This window comes from Nomia melanderi, chromosome 8 (assembly GCF_051020985.1).
Source record: "Nomia melanderi isolate GNS246 chromosome 8, iyNomMela1, whole genome shotgun sequence".
In the NCBI taxonomy this organism is placed as follows: Eukaryota; Metazoa; Arthropoda; class Insecta; order Hymenoptera; family Halictidae; genus Nomia; species Nomia melanderi.
The window spans coordinates 1,012,326-1,033,446 of NC_135006.1; the positions used below are offsets into that span (position 1 = coordinate 1,012,326).

A 21,121-nucleotide genomic window follows, 5' to 3' on the forward strand; every position below is an offset into this window, starting at 1 on the left:
ATTGGGCAATATCAATTACTAACCTCCTATCAATTCAGGTTCAATCTTAACAACTTGACCAAATCGACCCACCAAATTATTCCCGTAATCCATCAATCTCCTTATCAGAAACCAAGAAGAAATTAACCCTTTGCACTGTAGAAGTTTTTCACTGGAAACACTAAATATTCGACTTAGCGAGAAATCGCACGTATATTGAGAAAATAACTATTTTCTGTTAATACTTCACATATTTGTGCGTTGTATAACATTTCATATTAACCCTTTGCATTCCAAAGTTTTTCTCTAGAAATATTCAACACTCCTTGATAAAAAATAGACGATGCTTGCTGCGACTAATGTAAATAATTTAATCGATAAATTAAGGGACAGCAGTATTTTACTTTGATATTTCACATAGTGTTGCGTTATACAAAGTTTAGTGTTAAACATCGAACTTTATGATTTTACTGTATCAAACCAAGCGGTGACTGAGAGTCATCTCCCGAGTGCAAAGGGTTAAATATCAAATTACAATTTTGCTGCGTCAAATCAATTGGCGACTGAAAAGCGCCTCTGGAGTGTAAACGTTTAACTTTATACCTCGCAAACTCGAGCCTTTGATTTTCCCTACATATCACTAACAAAATTAATTTTCGAATCCATATCTTAACGAAGCATTAAAACTGTAATTTACCTCTCTGTATCGTAACGATCTCTTGGCCTCTTTCCTCCTGGCCCGTCCACCGAGCGATCCCTTTTCCTCCAGACTCCCTATTTCGTCGCGAGGGAATGAGGACGCTCGGAACCGCTCCGGGAAACGATTCAAAGAAGCGGACGCGTTTGACGCGATGAAAAGTTTCGCGGACTACCGTGTACACCGGCCGATGCGGGAACAGCGAAATCAAAGGGCCGATTGCCGCGCGCCGGCAATTTCAATTCTTCGGGGTAATTTCTCTCTATTCAGGCGTCGGCGCCTCCGCGAAAGCTCCTTCTCTGTCTCCGTTTACGAGAAACGCCGCGCCGGCCTCTCCTTTCCCTTCGCTCCCAATAATCCTTCTAAATTGGAATTTTATTAAGCTCTGCCTTTTCCCTTCCTCCGTTTGCCCCTGGCACTCTCGTTCGCGGCGTTGAGAATTTTTTCTGACGAACCCCGTTTTCGACGGTGACCCCGGTGATCTATGGCGTTCGACTGTAAAGCTGTCCCATCGCTTTTCGCGCGATTTTCCATTGTGATTATTATTTATTGGATTCGCGTCACCAGCGACGATCCGCGAGAATGACAAATTTCCAAGTTTGCGATCCGTTCTGTGCGAAAGGCCGTTTTAAAGTCCGCGCGTTGCCTTCTGGAAACGATGAGTACGTACGTTTTTATGTAAATACATACGTAACGAAGCTCGGAACGAGAAATGTTGTTTACAGCTGAATATTCTATAACGAAGGGGGTAAGTGAAAAATGGCTTTTCCAATGAATTTTGATATGATTGATGAGGAGGTGAACCTCGATGAACGTTAGGTCGACCATGCGACGATACACAGACTTATAGACTAACGCGAGGGGACGCCATGGATGCGAGCGAAGTATAATAAAACAATGGAAGAATACGCGGGAGCGAACGCGTATCAGATGATGTTCGTTTGTTCATCACGTGCTTATTGCCGCGGTTTATATGAACGCCTCGACAAATTTGATTGCGCAGCTGTAACGTTTTTCTGCAGTGTAAGCTTTATGCGTGGAAAAAGGCAGGGGGTATGTAATGTAACGGGTAATATTAATTGCAATTGAATTGGGTTGGCAATCTTGAATATTGGTCTCGGTCGTTGTTCACTTTGTATGAAGTCGGAATATAAACAACATTATTGTTATACCACTATAATCACTGTTAAGGCCACTTATAGCCTCACCGTTTCGTTCGGGCCCTTAAACCGCCGTAGTTTTAGTTTTGTATACACTTTTTATATTTTCTAAGACTTAGCTGTACATTTGGTAGTTTTTCGTAACAATAAGAGCCTTCGTCCCGTCGCAACTTGCAATCGTCCTTACGGTATTACGAGAAGGGACCGTGACAGCCATAAATCCCTGAACCCATAAGGCCCGCGATTCTTACTGTAGATTTTCCTTGTCTATTGTTCACATCTGGCGTCCAGTCACCAGCATTTTTAACTCTCTAGCCCGTCTGTTAGCATGTGTTATTAAGGCCAAAGAGTTTCTTGCTTTTTACCTGCCACGGTCGACGATTGCAAACGGGACAAATTAGTTATTAACATTAGCAACTAGGAAGAACCGAGAAGGGAGAGGATTGTGTCTCCCTTCCACAACCATCTCGATCTAAAAGGGCCAACCAGAACGTCTTCACCCCCGCGAAGACGACATTGCGGAGGTGTCGTCGAAGACGATTCTGGGAGGTCCAGACAGTTCAAAATACAAGTTGGAAATACATAGTTAGACAAGTATCAACTCACATAGTACATAGCACAGAGTACGGAGTAGGAAGTACGGATTACAAAGTATCAAGTATCAAATAGCAATTTCGATCAAGCACATAGCACTAGAGTCAAAGTCCACTTCACCTCCTACACATTTCTAAGTTTTGTTCCCGATCAAATCGGGTGGTCCTTCGAACCGTACAAGTTTTATAGTCGGCACACCACGTGCAAACACCTACAAAGCTCGAACACTGTTACGGTAACCACGAGTACCTAACAATCACAAAAGTGGAGCACATTCATTATTTTATCGACCATTAGTTTCTTAGCATTGCAAAGTTAAAAACGCAAATTAAATTCCGATCCAAATGATTACATGTTAACACATTGTACGCCGGCTAATTTTCAAAAAACTGAATTCTACGGATGGCAGTTTTCAGTAAGATCAACTTATCAGTATGTACTGAAAAGCTGAAATATCATATTGTTACGTAATATATTTTAAATAGACAATCAGTTCGAATCAGATTTAATATTCTTTTAAATCCTATGATAATTAGCAAAGTTACATAGTTAGGAGTTTTTATATAAAAACGAGATTTCTCGTTGCCAGTACGCAATGTGCCAAATATCAAGTATTTAATATTCCAACAGGAATATATTCCAAGAGATTTCTAACAGGAAACGATCGAATTTCCTATTTCCCCAAAACCGAGAAAACTCGAGAACTCCAGTGATCGTTTGTAAGAAAAATTAGGCGCCCTCGAACCAAGATAACCCTAAGAATTGCAACCGAAACTTGCTGGTTTCCAGGTAGCAGTGCAAGCGACACGTAGAATTACTAATTCCGGCGTGCCGTGGACGATAACACTTCCAGTTTAGAAATTGCAATGTAGCGTCGCCGACGGTATTGCCGCTAAGCGTTTCTTTCGAATAACATTGGCCCAATAACGGTAACAAAGCCGGGCTCATTACGCGGTTAATCCGGTCCCGGCGAGTAATCCAGGCGTATCATTGCGCAGTCCGCTTAATGTTCTCGCGTGGGAGCTAGAGGGATAGGGAGAAGGGTGCGCGGCAACCCTCCATAGATGGTGATAAATCGTAGTTTGAAATTAGAGCGCGCGAATGTACCGACGTTGAAAGATTAAACAGTACTCCGCACGATGAATGCCTGAATATTTAAAGCAGCGAAGGTGGGCTAGGTGTGACTTTATTTAACGGGAATTTCCTGTCGACTTCGCTGGAGGGCTGGCGGAACGAAGTCAATGAGCGCGATTGAAAAATTCATAAGGGTTCGGGGGACCGTGAACGCAAAGGAAGAGGAAATTCGTGGGACAACCAGCCGCGAGAATCTCACGATGTAATTTTCTGAACCGGCCCTCCCCGTTCTACTTGCATAACTGCCGGCGATTCATATTCTACTTGTCCACCCACTGAACGTCCATATTTTATCTCATGATCTCTGGTACTTTACTCTTCTTGCGTGGTATTCGTTGCTCTACTCGCTCAACATGAACTAATGGCTCAATCCACTTACCTGAATGGACTTCGTTTTATTAGTCGGACTGGTCCTTACTTCAGTTGCACAATTGAGATCTATGATCCGCTGGCCTGAGCATTGAGATTTTCGCTTCACTTCGTTGATGATCAACGATCTTTATTTTATTCTCTCGAGTAACGGTGCCCGCTGTACTTTCCGGAAGAATGGAGACTTTAATCCGCTTGTTTCAGACGGAAGATTTTCATTTACTTCGTTGGCAACTGGAAAATGCCTGTTGAGCCATTGAAAGTCTCTGATTTACTTGTTCGACGATTAGAAATGTTTCATTTATCTTATGACTAAGGATCTCTATTTTACTTACCTAACAACTAAGAGATCCCCATTCTATTTATCTTCCGACTAAAAATCTCCAGTCCGCTCATCTTGAAACTAAAAATCTCTATTATACTTCTTGTTGAGCGTCGCAATAAGAACGACGATTGCTTTGGCTCAGTTTCAGATTAGTGATGCTGAGCCTGATTGAAACGATGAGGATTTTGTTGAATTGAAGATGAAAGCAGATTGTATTTAGTTGAATTGAGTTGTTGTTTCAATGAAGTCGACTCTCGTCAGAGCTCGATACGTTTTACTTTGTGGAATTCTTAGTTAGAAATTCGGAGTTTTTTGCTAAGCTCCACCCTTAAATATGTTACTGTGAGGGTAGCGTCGGGGGATGAGACATGCGGATTGGTTGTCTGATGGAGCTCTGAGTTTTGGACAAGGAGGAGGCCGTTTTCCCTGATTGGTGACAGTCACCGCAAAGTTGACCGCCTCCAAGTCCATCGGTTACCTGCAGGTATCAAGAGTACCTTCGTGTGACGTCAGGGAAATTCATGTAAAGAGTAACTCAAAAATAGAAAAATGCTAATCCTCGAACATCTGAGGGTGGTTTTTAAAAGTGATGGTCGATGGCTCCATAAAGTTATTCGAGCTACGATCCCTTGAAATATTTGGAAGACCGATGAGTAACGGTATTTCGTTTTGTGACATCGCGCGTCAACACTTATTTAACAACTACAAATTTTCTATTCACTTATCTCGCGACTAAAAATCTGCACACCCTCATCTTAAAACTAAAAATCTCTATTATACTTACCTATCTAAAAATCTCCATTTCATTCGTCTCGTTATTCACAAACAAAACTTCCCTTGTAACCGACGATACTCATTCCAGTTGCCTAACAATTAACAACCCTTGCATTCCCTGTTTCACTCGTCCGATCACTGAAACTGCTGCTCCACTTAACCAAGCTCATACATTATCAGTTCGCTGATAATGTACAGTACCTCGAAATTCGTTCCATGCAATTTGTAACGTTTTTCCCGGTACCCGCAGTATCGGAAAGTAACATTCCATCTACGCGGCAGGGCACAATTAATAATTCCCGACCACGTCGATAATTAAATCCGGCGATCGGGCACGGCCAGGGATTGTTCATAATTCACCGGACTCCGTTAACCGAGTTTTACCGGGGCAACATTCATCAACTACATTCTCTATTTTCGTGCGGCGCCTACTGGCACAGCTCGATGGTGGTCCGGGAACACGGGGCTCCCAACCCCGAAAATCCATTATTCGTTTCGCCGGGACAAAAGGCCTCGAAACGTACGATAGAGGACGCCCGTTCTCCGTTATCATGGATCCCCCCCGTCGCACTTCCAGCCTACATTATTTAATGAAGAGGATAATCGCCCCTTTGCGCGACTTAATGCGGCAGGACGTCCAAATCGTATTAAAGGTCAGACAGGTGACGTAATTGCTTCCTGGTCCTCGCAATTTGGAATTGAAGTTCAAGGTCGTGACTCTTGGAACCAGGGATTTTTTCATGTGGAAGGTTGACCGAGCGATGAATTCTAATTCTGTAGATTGCTTGTTTGATTATTATGTATGATGTTTATCGAGGGAATTTCTAACTCGGAGATTCTTAAAAGTATACAATTCTGTTAGCGATCGTTAGAATTTATAAATAATGAGTATTACACGCGTTATAATAAATATCGTATCACTTTAATTGGTATTCAAACTGTTTTACGTTCGATCCAACGAAGTTTGATATATCAGATTATCTGATGAGTAATGTCGTTTCTTATGAACTTTGTTAATGCACTACTTTTTCCAAAATGGTATTGAAACATTAGTGAACAAATGGAGGAATATCGTATGTGACATCAATACATCGATGATTAAAAAGAAGTGTAAATTATTAAGCTTCTACCTTAGAAGTTAGTATGAAGTAAACGACATTACTTATGGGACGAACTAATGTATCCTTAGGTTTGAATTATAATCTCCAAAGTACAGAGGGGACAATTTTCGCCCTCGTCGACAGGGATTCGAGCGTTTCGTCCTCGGTTCAACGAACAAAACTGCCCGGTTTTCTTTCACGGTTCTCACTTTCGAGCTTCTCGCGGGAGCCTTCGTGAACTGACACTGGGGGACGGTGACAGCGAATGGGGTGGGGAAAGAATGGTTCCCTAAACACGTCGTTTGTATGCGCTACGGCTGCATAAGAAATTCGAGCGAGTGTTTGTCTTCGACGTTAGCGCCCGGTACTTTCGGCGGGAAAGGGGTGAACAGTGGTGTGGTGGAGAAGGGTGAGAGGTGAAAAGGATCGTAGGATAGTGGTGAACGAAAAGCAGCGGCGCAGGAAAGGGCGATTCCACCGACGAGGAGAAGTATGACCAACTATTTGTTAGATCGTACTGGATGGTTACGGTGGGTAGAGAATTAATGAACAATTTGTGAAACTGTATACGCGTGTGATTGCAGTAATAATAATTTATTGTATTCAATGACTTCAATTATTATTTATTACGTTACTAATACACATCTGTTTAATTTACTATTGGTATAATAACGTATCAAATTATTATTTGCTTTATTATTAATATACCAACGTACCGCAATTACCGTTCTAATAATTCTAATTTCTACATTAACCCTTCGCACTCGAAAGGCGACTCTCAGTCTCCATTTGATTGTGCGCAACAAAATTATAAAATGAAAAATTCAGTATAAAATGTTGAATAAGGTACTAACACATGAAACATATAAATAAAACAACCCTGTCCCATAATTTATCCAATATGTTTCTTTATGTAAGTTACAAATAATATTGTAGTATCTAGAATTATTTAGCGTAGGTTAAAATATTGTAGGATGAATGGTTTGTTGTGCGTGCGTAAGGGCGACCAGGTGGTATTGCGACGGACCGGCGCCGGGATGTTTGGAAAATAGTGTGACTGCGTTTAGAAAACCTCGAGTGGCTGAAAGAATACGAGGAAGAGTGTCTGGAACTGAGCGACTGGGCCGTGAGAAAAGCGTGTATGTGACTGCGTGAATTTTGACTATGGACGAAAGATGCGAGTGAGAAGGGTGCAAGGGTGAAAAAGACAGAGCGAATGGGGGTGTGTATTAAAAGCGAGTGGGAATGCGTGCGTGAGGGACATTTTGTGCGAGAGAGTGGGGAGGAACATTTTGTGCGTGATAGAGAGTCGTGTGTTGGCCTTCGTGGTATTAAGTTGTATTTTTACGTGTTGTCCATATTGTTTCCTAATTCTCTTTTTACTGAAGATCCACCTTTTCAATATCTATAATAATATTAGCCCCACTATAAACTTGGGGCTCGTCCGGGATCACTATAATATTGTTAATATTTCGTCAGAAAATAATGAATTTTTGTAGTGAAAAATATTGTAGAGTGCAAAGGGTTAATAAATCAACACAGTAGACACTACGAAAAATTATACTTGACATTCAATTGAGTAATGTCTTACTATTAACAGAGGTTATTCTCTTTATCCTCACCTTCAAAATTTACTTTGAAACGTTTGTGTCTAACCCGGTAGGGATATTATAATTGCAGAAGTTCATCGGAGTGCAAATTTGCATTATTGTTTGTCGCTGACAAACCAGGGAGGGATAACAAACAAGCGATTACGTAAACAATTTTGTGCGGCGTGCCTAATAATCCGTGAAGGGTAACCTCATATAATAATAGTTCCATTATTCTACATTAATCATCGACTGATATTGACCGCGTGCTTCGCGTTATTAAAATAAATGACAACGTAACGAATAATCATCTCCGGTGAAACGAAAAATTCCATTATTCATGATTTCGAAATTGACCATTGTTTCCATAAAAATAGTTTCCTTTTTCCACATACAGAAATTTATACGAGCGGACCAAAGCTTTCCCTGATCATCAAATTTTCATCACGACCTTAAAAATCGGCGGTCGTGTCCCGTGTGTCCGCGAGCGACCCAAAATAAAATCATAAATCACTGCGCGGGACACGTATAAATGTTTGGTTCATTTATTACGGGTTTCGACAATTCGCGAACGCCTCTGGAACCAGCCGAGCGCTCGTTCGCAGGATATAACGATATGTTTTTGACGGGCCGCATTCTGACGCAGTTGATCGATCGCAGGGATCGACGCGAGGCCTTTTCAGTCTCATTGGATCAGACATCCTCGCGGTCGTTACGCATGGGAAATCGGAAGTCGGGACTGAGGATGCAAATCTAGCGGATGGTTCCTTGAAATTAACACTAACCATACCGGCATTGTTCCTACCATAACTAGTCGAATAACCACAAAATAGAGATAAACAAATTAGATGACACATTCTTCTTTGTGGAAACAGACAAAAGGAAGGATGAAAATTGAAAACCCAATTAATCGGATAATATAGGAATTTGTATAGAATTAAATGAACAACAGAAAACGTAGAATTTTAAATCCGGGCATTTGACCGGTTCGGTTAGTGTCAACACGTTGAAAGTTATGAGGGTTATCGGTAACCTCCAACCAAATCGAATTACTACAGTTCGATTAAACAATGATTATTTAAAAACATTTCTATATCATAAATAATGCTACCTAATGCAGTGACATCGGGCTAGACGAACGTGCAGTAATAATAATGCAATTCAATCATATGATTTAATATTATATCTCTTCTATTTTGTGTATTATACTCTATGAAACAATGCGGCGGTCAACGTGTTAATAAGATCCTGAAAAATCATATCATTCGACATATTATTTTAACGTTTAGTTAAATATTGAAATGTATTTAAATATTGTGGGAGTTATTTTTCTTTAAAATCCCACGTATTGCCGTGGTGAGGAATAAAAAGAAAGAATTAGACTCACTGAGTAACAACAACAAATACTTTATTCTATTATAACTCGCTGACTCGCTAACTATTACTCGCTAAAAAAGATCACGCTCAACTCAGGCCACGATCCACAAAGTGTCCCTCTCTACTATCTCGCACAAAAATGTTCCTGTCTCCGATCACGCACAAAATGTTCCTCCCCACTCTCTCGCACAAAATGTCCCTCGCGCACGCATTCCCACTCGCTTTTAATACACACCCCCATTCGCTCTGTCTTTTTCACCCTTGCACCCTTCTCACTCGCATCTTTCGTCCATAATCAAAATTCACGCAGTCACGTACACGCTTTTCTCGCGGTCCAGTCGCTCAGTTTCAGACACTCTTCCTCGCATTCTTTCAGTCACTCAAGATTTTCCAAATGCAGTCACGCTCTTTTCCAAACATAGTGGCGCCGGTCCGTCGCAACATGACCTGGTCGCCCGCACGCACGCACAACAAACCAATCATCCCACAATATTCTACTATAATTCCAAGAAAATTCGATACTAATCCTGAAAACGTGAAAGTTTATTTACCTCGTAATAAGTTTTAGTGCACTCAGAATCGTACAAAATTTCTAAACATTTTCTTTATCCTACCGAGTTGAATCGATAACTATTACTATTACTAGCAAATTTTCTCAGGCATTCCTCAAGAGTAAAAGCACTCCTACAAAACAGAAACCCAGAATTCGCTTCCCAAAAGAATATTTGCGTTATTGCTAAAAAAATTCACGGCACGATATAAAAAGATCCAAAATCACCGGACAATTACTTTGGCGGCAATGTTTCCGTTTACAAACTAATAACTGTCGCGCGCTTGGAGCAGGATGCGGGATTTAAATAAGCCCTCAGCAGTACAGGACCAGTGGCATTCTATAAACGGGGAAAAAACCCATGGAATATTGAAAATTGTCCGGCTTTCAATATCCAGAATCGGCATTATAACAATTTGCCTTGAAAATGGAATTTCGTTGGAAATTTCATTGGCGTGTGTTTTCATGCGAGGCGCGCTCCATTTTTTCTATAGTGACGAGGTCGGTAACGAACGCGGCAGTGCGTTTCGCGTCATGGGAGAATTTTTATTTAACGAAAAAAAAAAGATGAAAATACGTACACAAACGTATACTTATGTATTTACGTATATATATATATATATACACCCTATTTATATTGAGTTCACGCACGTGGTCGGACAACGCGCGTCTATCAACCATGAAATCGGTCTTTATTCGCCCGGGTCAGTCTTAAAGCTCTATCGCGCTAAAACCTTCGTATTAGGCGTTCAATGGCCGCGGCGTTTTCCGGCCCGGAAATTCCGCCATTGAAATCCGGCGGGAGCGAAATATGGCTCCGCTCCGGTGTACCAATTAAATGCTCTATCGGCCGGATCGACGCGGCTTTTTCTCACTCGCTTCGGCTCGCGAGTAGCGATGGGTACTTGATTCCCGCGCCGACGAGCTTAAGTGCAATTCTGCAGCCAGTGATTGCGATAGAAATTGTCTGCGAGTTACCGAATACCATTTCGATTAAATGACCTAATTCAACAATCTCATATTAACCCGATTTCCGATTGCTTTTCTTCTTGCGCCATTGAAATTTCGATTGCGAGTGTGGAAGAATGATGGTGCAGTAGCTCAGTTTTAGATGGAAATCAATAACCAACGTGTTTCGCGGGTCTCTTATTAGAAAACTTAGAGAGTTAAGAATATGCAGATTTCCTTTCAAATTAGACCTTCGCGGTCGGAAGTTCTCCGCTAGGAATATTTTAGCAATTTCTAATTATGTACAGATGGTATTTTGTGAAACTAGCTCGAGGAGAATTCACACGTACGTCGAGGAACAAAGCTATTTTATTTCGATATTCCTCGAATTGATGCATTGTACGAAGTATAGTATTAAATATGAAATTTTATATTTTTCTCGTGTGCAAAGTGTTAGATTAGTAATCCGAATGACAAATGTTATTTTCTCAGATAGTATTTCATCATCAACTTCGTCGAGAAATTTTAACCTGGCAGATCGTTTTTTTTAATACAGTAGTCAACGATCATTGTCGAAATAGTGTGCGCTACCCCATCAGCGCTGAGCAATAAATTTATTCGTTCCAACAGGTCCGAGCGTCGACAGAGAAAAAAAGAATTCGAACTGTAAAAAAAGCGGAACTGCGAATAAACAGTTACATCTGGAAGCAAATATTCCATCTGTTCCTGTAAAAGTCAATTTATATTGTCCCGTCAGACCCGAAGCAGTTAAAGAATGATAAAAATGGATGTCGAGAGATTAAATCTGACAAGGTTATTTAAAGTTTGTTCCAACCTGGCCGTTTTTACGAAAATATTTATGAAATGATTTATACTCCGCGGCCAGAAAATGTATCGAAGCCGTCGCTATCGGCTCGCGAACAATTATCGATCCCTCGGGAAAATGAGAGGCTCCTTTGACGGTTCGGGACTCGTTAAAAACGGCTGATTGCTGCTGCGAATGTATCCGAAAACTTTGACCGATTCGAGCCATTCACGGTTTCCGTTCATTTTCTTTTTCCTGCGCGAAGACGTTAAGCCGTTCATATTAGCAACGAGACTACATAGTCGCCAGTTTACTCGCGAGAGATTTCTCTGCCAGAATTTGAGCTCTGTGCAGCGTTTACAAGAAAAATCCGACACGACCGGATACCAGAATTTACCCGGCAAGTTGATACTCTTTCGATAAGCGTCTATATCCTTGTAATTCCCATCGTTCGCGGAGGAAGATAAATATCAAACGAACAGATCACATTTCTCTATAAATGACTATCGATCAGAGCTTGATGTCATGCTTTACGCAAATTTCGTGAGCAGTGGATTTTTTCCAACATTTTAAACGAGTTTCGTTCGTTTTATACTCTCGTGTAGCGGATTTTACGTATTTGATGTATTTCACCGCCTATACGAGCCTCGAAATGACAACAATAATTTAATTAATCAAAATTGGACACCGTCGGTATTTCATAAAATTAAATTTTAGCACATCTATACATTCTAGGTTTCCACAAATCCTACTGTATTCTTTCTATTTTCAATTTTTGCGTCAAACTACATTCACTGATTATACATGATGGCAATTATTGTATATTGACACTAGAACTACCGAGCATTTAATACGACTCACATGTATCCTCTATATAAATTGTGACAATAGATCATTTTCTTCAAACATTCATTATAGCATTCGAGTGAAACTATTTACTTTTCAATTCATTTCAAATATTCCATGCTCTTAAGATATCAATAATTGCGAAACAAGATCGGAACCAATCATTTTGACCCATGTGGTTCTAGTGTTAATCTAGTTCCAAAATTATAAGGATGCGCAAGAACGCCATCAGAAGAAATCAAGTGGCCACAAATGAAACTTTCTCGATTTCTTTACACATTCATTATAGTACATAGAGAAAATTTTGCTTAACCTCCTTGTACCCGCCATAAATGCCTAACAAGAAGGGCCCTCATGGGCGTGGAATTGGGATTAGGCCCAATCAGCCGAAGCAGAAGCCTTACCAGCATAGCTTCCTGAGGATGACAAGTCCCGTGGAAGTACACTTGCCAGCACCGAGCTCACTTTCCAAAACACTACCACATTTCCTGTACGGTCCAGGAGTAGGTAGTACGCTGCTCACGCGCCGAGACCCTCGAAAGGTCTCTAGTCCAGCATGCAAGCTTTCAACCACTGCCACTACGAAGTCAACTCCGAATGTGCGGATTGGCACAAGCCCGGAGTACCAATTATCGCTTTTATTCTATTAATGAGACCTGTTTGATTTCTCACATATATGAATAAGCAATATCTTCGATACATAGGTATCTCGTACATAGCAGAGCTTGATTCGCCTAGGTCAAATGCTCTGGGATTGCCAATTCCCATAGCACAATCGCCATGTGTCCCCTGTAGCGTCATTATAGTATGTAATTAAAACTCTTTATTTCTCAGACAACTTCAGGTACCTAACATTTTCGAGATACCAATAATCACGAAACTAGATATCTAAAACCCGCTATTTTGACGGGCGCGCAGCTTCAGTGTTAACACTTTGTTGACTGGCAATTTTATGCAGAAACTATCCCATGTCACCGGTTATTATTCGGTAATTAAATATGAAAATGAGATAATCTAAATAAACTTTAATATACTTTAATAAACTTTGAATATTTTGTTTTCGCAGTATTCTATATTGCCCTGCATTTCAAAACTTGAAATGGCTAATGCAAATGCCAGCACGGGTTAACTCGTGACAGGTCAACAACGTTATAGCCCGAAAACATGAGTTAACTTGTGACCAGTCAATAATGTGTTAGAAGAACCTGTTTCATTGTTCCCATTTCCAATGATCTTCGCCCCAGTTGTCCGGTAAGAACCAATTCCACCCCGCTCGCCCACGAAAACTAAATTCCCCGGACAGTTCTAAACAGTACGGACAGTGAAACGCGTGCATCTGTCAGAATCTTGTATTTCTACTTTCCGCCTGATTCGAACAAGGCTGTCAAAGTCGGACACTCCGATTGGTTGTACGTCCTGGCCCAGTTTCCGGCGTCATTGTATATGTACAGGAAACTTGTTAGTAGGATTACCTGGCGGATCCTATCTTAAACGCAAGGGAATTCGGTATTAGGACTGAGATTTCTGCTCAAAGGCATTACCAGCCCGAAACTTAATGGACTAGTGATTGATGGAAAATCCTTGGACTCACCGTCCGTCACAAATGAGGTGTCGCGTCAGAAATGTACGCTCCGTCCGTCGGTCTCGTCGTCGATTCTCGAGGAATCCTCGAAACCCGTATCGATTCCGCTCGCGCGCTTCGTTACAAATCATTTTACTAAAGCGTTCAGCTTGAGGAACTTTGGACCTACCGGTGAACTTAACACTAAAACTACCGGACGGGTCAGAACGACCCATTCCTAATTCATTCCTTTTGGAATTTTTAAAAAGATAACAGATGTTTCTCTAAGAAATTATTAAAGAAATTGATTTAATAATGCGTAAACTCAATTGTAAACGAACTAAAGTTTCAATAGATACACTCTCGGAGTTTCTATAGAGAAATTTCAAATATTTAACGTAACTGCTTTGTAGTTTTAGTATTAATTTGATGTCTCATTCACTCGGTAATGGTCGCTTTTGATCATAAATTTTCAAGTCTCATCGGTACTCGAATAGTTCGTGATTATTTAATGTCATCAGTTATCGCTTTCTTGGGTTGAAATCGTTTCTGTCGCATAAAGTGGGAATATTGGAAGATTAAGCGCTCGTTATTTGTAATCACTTAATATCTTGAATTATCTATTTCTCGGGTAAATCATTTCTGTCCCGTAAAATGTGAATGATTGTAGGTTAAGCCACAATTATTTGAAGTTTCTTGGGAGTTCTTAATTTTCCGGGAATTTGTATTTGTGACAATTATTGCGATGTTTTACTTGATCGATCTTCAGTTTTAAATGGAAGAACTATACTAGCGATACGAAAGTATTGTCGAATTTTGTTTGATCTTCGGAACAGATATGACTCTTTCTTGTTTTGATAATTTTCACACGAGTTGGCATCCTCGGATTCGACAATGCACACAGAATTATTCTGTCCGCCAGCTGAAAATGACAAAATCGCTTGAATCCGTTGGCAGGAACCTTTCCGTTCTGGAAATAAAGTCCGATCGATCGGCAGTTTCGTTAGTTTCGAGTTCACTGCGCAATGAACACAGCTGTGAGCATCGAGTGTGAGGTTTTAATTGAACTCGTCATCGATCGATGCTTGTTTAGTGTGAATTTGACGCTTTGCAAGACACTCTCCGGAATAAAGGCAAAATACAAAAATCCTCCGTCCATTGAAAGACTCGCGATTCTATAACGGTTCAAAGTGTTAACCCTGTATCACCGTAACAGCGATTTCCAATTCTCACATCTAAAACCGAAACCTGTAAATGAGTAATTTAAATATTCAAACAACGAGAGATCGATAATTTCTTTTCTTTTCTTCCTTTCTAACATAACGGATTCCGATATATAATCTAATTGTTTCTACAACAAAGTCTTACAAATTTAAAAATCTCCATTTACAACGTGTTAACCGTCATCACTCCAAGAACATCACAGAATAATTTCCAGTTACTCCAAATAAGTTCTATCAATTTCAAATCAGAAATTAATTCATACGTATTTCACTGTTGCAATTGCGTTCGTGTCAATGTTCAGCAGCGAAGGCAGCTCGCGTACTGACGATAAGGGTTAAAAACCCGTGAAACTCTCTAAATGATAAATTACAAGAATCTCTAGTTGCAAACGGTAGATTATCACAGCTGGTTGCGATCTTTAAAGTACACAGTTACAAAATCCTGACTAGCGAGGAATTGACGGGCAATAAATCGCCAAGTAAATTATAAGTCTCCGGGGAAATGGATATTAGATTATGGGATCGCGTCGTGGTCAGATAAGAGATAACGAATAGCGGAATTATGCGGACAGGGGTGGGAACGGTGCTTATCATTTTTAAATAAATTATGCGAGTCCGCAGTAATGGCTCGCGGCATGTCAGATCCGTCCTTGGTTCACGAGTTGATCGAGATCGAGGCGGAGAAGTCTCGGGGCGTGAACAGTTCCGCGAGCGCCGAACGGGATTATAAATCGACGTCGCAGCAATAATTACGACTACTAGCTCGCGCCGTGGAACAACAATTATTTTCGGAGCGGCAGCTGCTCACGGCTCGCCGCGCCGATAATTTATCCTCCATTAATACACTGCCGTTTAATCCTCGTTCCGCTTCTGCCCTCCGCGAACCGTTTCGATGTAACGCGAAGACGGTTAATGCCCGTGAAATAGGGAAAAGCGAAACACGGTCGGAATATGGGGAATCGATTGACGATTTCACATGAATTTTATAGTATATAGAAATTTATATTTTCACTTATAATTAGCATATGTTGTATTCTAAATTTCCGTGAATTTTATAGTATTATAAATAGTATCTGAATCGAGCGTTGATTTTTTATTTATTTTGTTTGGAATATATTAAAGTTAAGCTTGCAAGTTGGTTCGTATTGTTATAATCGTTCGTGGGAAATGTTTTCTATTTAAATGAGATACTGTGATTTGTTTAAAAATGTTAAAAATGATCGATGTTTTCTTGTTGGACATTATATACAGGGTGGAAATTATAAAGCGTTACAGTCGAATATCTCCGAAAATATTGATTATACTCAAAATGTTTCAGACGAAAGTTGTTCAATACCGAGGGGGACATCATGCGGTGGAATTTTTATTTTTCCTGGTGGACACTCCAAGGTGAGGTGAAGGTCAACTTTCTTTTTTTAAATAGAATGACACGTTTTTTTATCTACCATCAAATAGTGTGTTTTCAGACGATTTCAACGACCTATTTACTCAAGGTCATTCAAGGTCAAACTTGCAGGAAAATGGAGAAAAGGTATGATCGTTTTATTTGTACTTTAATATGTGTTCAAAATGATTGCCTCTTACTTCAATGGACTTAACAATTCTTCTTCTTAATGATTCTCTAATTTTGCTCAACATTTCAACATTTATCTTAGCACAAGCTTCGCGTATTCTGACTTTCATGTTTTCACGCGTCGTAGGCTTAATGGATATTACGCAGTTTTTAATGTGACCCCATAGAAAGTAGTCGATTGGTGTTAAATCCGGCGAACGGAGCGGCCAGGCTACAGGACCTCCTCGACACTTTTCTGCAAAAATTTCATTCATTGCTGTTCGAGAGCATAGTGCATAGTGCGGAGGTGCACCGTCATGTTGTATCTATATAACGTGCCTTTTATTTAAAGGTACTTCTTCACATAATTGGGGTAGTACATTGTATAGGAAGTTAACATAAACTTGCTCAGTTAAACGTCCTTCGAAAAAGTGCGACCCAATGACAAAATTGTCGATAATGCCGCACCAAACGTTCAGAGTCCATAGATTTTGAAACGCCGTTATTCTCATCCAATGCAGATTTTGGTGTGAATGTTCGAAGGCACGAACTAAAGTACAGATAAAACGATCACACCTTTTCTCCATTTCCCTGCAAGTTTGACCTTGAATGACCTTGAGTCATAGGTCGTTAAATTCGTCTTAAAACGCATTAAAGTTGACCTTCACCTCACCTTGGAGTGTCCACCAGGAAAAATAAACGTTCCACCACATGATGTCCCCCTCGGTATTGAACAACTTTCGTCTGAATCATTTTTGCATATAATCAATATTTTCGGAGATATTCGACTGTAACTCTTTATAATTTCCACCCTGTATATATATGAAGGGTGTAGCGCGCGAGTAGCGGTAGATACAATGTATATATATATATATTTTTGGTGATATTTATTGACTTTTGGACTCTTACACAAAATGGTATAGTGTACTATCATGGGGAGAAATTTTAAAATATTTCACGCATGTTATTTTTCAGAACATTCAACAATTTTTATCAACAGAGTTTCCGGGAAAAATATACAACACTGCAGGGATTAACACAAACAGTACAGTTTCTGTGCCAACATGTGTAAACAGAATGGCAAAGAATTGAAAATACGCAGGGTATTCCTAAATGATTAATACATTTGTTGTTTGTTACTGTATGATGTATATTGTAGTTAGACCGTTATAAATATTGTCGTTCGAATGACAAGTTTTAAAAGTTTTATACGTCCATTAGTCGGTGCTTCGTTTGCCTATAACATGCATCGTTTTGAAGAAAAGAGTTCACCGACCATGCGAAGACCTACTGTATTACATGAAGTAGAAAATAAATATTTCAGATTTTTGATAATAGAAGAAGAAAGGCAGGAATGTTCTTAATGAATATTCTACTGTAATTAATGTACTCTATCAAAATTCTATTTCGAATTTCGATTTCATTACACGTGATTAAATGTCAGACTTCATGGGTACAATATTTCATTAAATTTATCTTTGTCAAGCATTTAGAAAATGTAACACAAAAGTCTCATCAAACGCTATGAATGCGAACAGGTACGCTCATATAATTAATTTGGCCTCTGCAGCGGTATGTATGAAATATTTTCAAATCCTTTTTAATCTGGTCTGAAACACTAATTGACCATAAAAATTACATTATCTACAGAAATACAAATTCATTCGGTTCAATTCTCGCATGAGAAGTATCTACTTGTGTGTACACGTTAAATGACAAATGCATACAACACTGCAGTTAACCATTATCGCATTTCAAACGAACAAAATTAACATCGAGTAGTCACAATTACCGAACCATTAATTTCAAACACAATTTCAAAAGGAATATCTTGCTGCGCAACATCGCCTCTTCCTTTGCTTCGACTCCACAAATCCACCATTTACTAGAGAAAAAAGGAAAAGAGCTGAAAGGACTTTTGGCACAATCTATAACGTGTCCAGCTACTAATGCGTCCCTAGAGGATTGACGGTTTTCCCGTGTGTTTGGATCCGTCGGTCGTTTTCCCGTCGGGAAAGGGAAGATCCGGCAAAAAGGAGAAAGTCAGCAGCCTGCGTCCCACAGTCCTGCCAGTGAAAAATTCAGGACTTAATCCGGATTCGGATTTATATCCGTTTGAGGGACGTCCATACGGCCGCTGACATCTCGGGAGTTAGCTTCGATTCCACCGAAGTTCCCAACGTTATCATTTTCGAGAGAAGTTCGGAGCGTGTTGGTGATCACCACCCGGCCCCCGACCGACCTGGAACACGCTGGTCGCAATTTCGCTCGTTGATTCGTTTTCTCTGTTTCCAGAATTAGGAGCGACGCCTCGTCAGGAGCGAGGAACGTCACGCTGAGAGTATCGGTCTATATAAAAAATCACGGTACCGGGAATTCGGAGTTTCGGGAACACTGTTCTCCGAGTATTAACGGGACCATCGTCGCTGAAAAATCGTCGTTTGTAAACAGAAACATGGAACGGAAAATATGTGATCGTTAGTGAGGTTCGTATGATTTCTTTATTTTCTATTTATTATGATATAAATGAATAAGTCGGAAAATGAATGGAACGAGAATTATTCTAATATATTGATTAAATAATTATTAGAATACTATTTCAATTCGTAAATACAGCGATTTCGAGGAATTCAACACTAGTATTGAACGATAAATAATTTCCAAAATAAAGATTTCTATGAAAATGTTCTCTCGGTGATTAATACCCTGTACGTTAACCCTTTGGCTTACAATATCGTCATTCACATGACGAAAAGTTTACATTGAATTTGACAAATCTAAGTGTCACTTAATTGACCTGAACAGAAATTAATTTTTATTTTCCTATAATCAATATATGGAGTAAATTTTTACATAAAATAAGCATCAAAATTTGTTCCTTTTCTAATAAAATATTAACAATAAAGTTGCGTCGACCGCAGCTGAGAAATAGATCACAGGGCTCAGGGGTCAATTATAAAACGGAATCTCGTAATTAGAATTTCGATGTCACGAAGGTATTTCCGAATAAACGATCCCCGATACGACACTATTTTCTCGAAGGATTCACAGCGATCCGCGCGAGAGGATTTTAAACAATAACGTCGAATAATTTCGACAACCGCGCGTAAAATTGCAGACAACGGTTCGAGCAGTGAATTATTAAGAGGATTTAACGCGTGCCAAACACTCCAGGTCTCATTACAATATATTACTAGTCTAAATGCAGCTGCCGCGGCAGGCCGGCGTCCGCGACGCGTCACATAAATAATATGTACCGCATGGATTTCCGAAACCATGAATATGAAACACGCGCGCGGCGTCTGTGCCCGGAAAATGTGCTTCCGTTTCCTCGGGGTGTGCCGTTTTTTCAAATTAAATGGACGCATGGAGCTCGCCCGCCATCCCGGCACCATGTAAGCAGATACATCGTAAGGAAACCCGTGTGTCACCGCACGTTACATTTCTAGAAGTCCAATTGCTGCTTAAAATACTGTGTCGTACCGTGAGCAATGTAGTTCCTTATCTTACTTTACGAGATATCTCTTGCGTGCCATTTCGAGAGTGGCATTAAGAAATTAATCGAGAAATGGGAAAATATTATAAATAATGATGATCGTTGAAGATTAAAGAGAGACGTAAGCATTCATTTTTTATATTCGCCAGAAGTTAACACATTGCTGGCTGACTTTCAGAAAACTGAATTCTGTGGGTGCCGATTTTTAGCGAGATCGACTTATATCGCTGTATATAGAGAAACTCAAATATATTGCTGTGTACTATGTTTTAAATAGATAATCAGCTCGAATCAAATTTAATATTTGTTCAAATGCTGCGGTGATTAGCAAAGTTACACAGCTAAGTGTATATAAAATCGAGATCTCTCGTTGTCAGTATACAATGTGTTAACATGAAGATCTTATGAGATGGCCTAATACATTCGAAATCTCTTTCCATATGTAAAAGGAATTCCAGATCATCGTATTTCGGTGAAACTGTGTATTTCTACAGAAATATCATCATAATGAAGTAACTTTAATTAGAAGAAACCCAATACAGAACTACTTAATACCTGCAATTGCTATTAAGTACCGAAATTTCTATCTCAACTTTTCACACGCCGATTTCCCTTAATTAATGACTAACGAGTAACTAAGAGAGACCTCTCCAGATTAGTGAGACACTTCTTATTGGACGCAGCAAAATTTGTCACAAGAGAAGCAAATCTTCAAAATAATTGGGAAGCGGAAATTCAAGCAATAAAAATATAAAAACGAATGGAAGCCTCGGTTAACGAGGACAAATTGCAGCGCGAGGCATTAGATGGGATCGCGGAATCTCTCATGGGCGTAGTGCACGCTGGACGATATTAAAACGAAAGCGGCAATCTGGCTGCCATTGGATTAAACGAGGACGCGTCAAAAGCTGCACGCAGCCGCGACACTTCGCCGCGTCCTCGCAGCGTATTTTAAGTAAGATTAATAAGTAACGTTCGTTAGGAATAAATTACAGCGGGTTACAGCGGCGACCGTGTACAGTCGCCGTTAGAAACGATGCTC

General features: G+C 40.1%; 1 protein-coding gene and 1 long non-coding RNA gene across 3 annotated transcripts in view; one reads left to right on the forward strand and one right to left on the reverse strand.

The window, feature by feature from the left end:
* Positions 1–21,121, forward strand: part of LOC143174833 (uncharacterized) — a 206,977-nt gene that overhangs the window by 78,170 nt on the left and 107,686 nt on the right. For both annotated transcript variants that reach the window (XR_012999240.1, XR_012999241.1), the window contains exon 2: positions 18,879–19,069. This is a non-coding gene — a long non-coding RNA (uncharacterized LOC143174833). The remainder of the gene's footprint in view (positions 1–18,878; positions 19,070–21,121) is intronic.
* Positions 1–21,121, reverse strand: part of chn (zinc finger transcriptional factor charlatan) — a 167,324-nt gene that overhangs the window by 28,267 nt on the left and 117,936 nt on the right. The window lies entirely within an intron of this gene.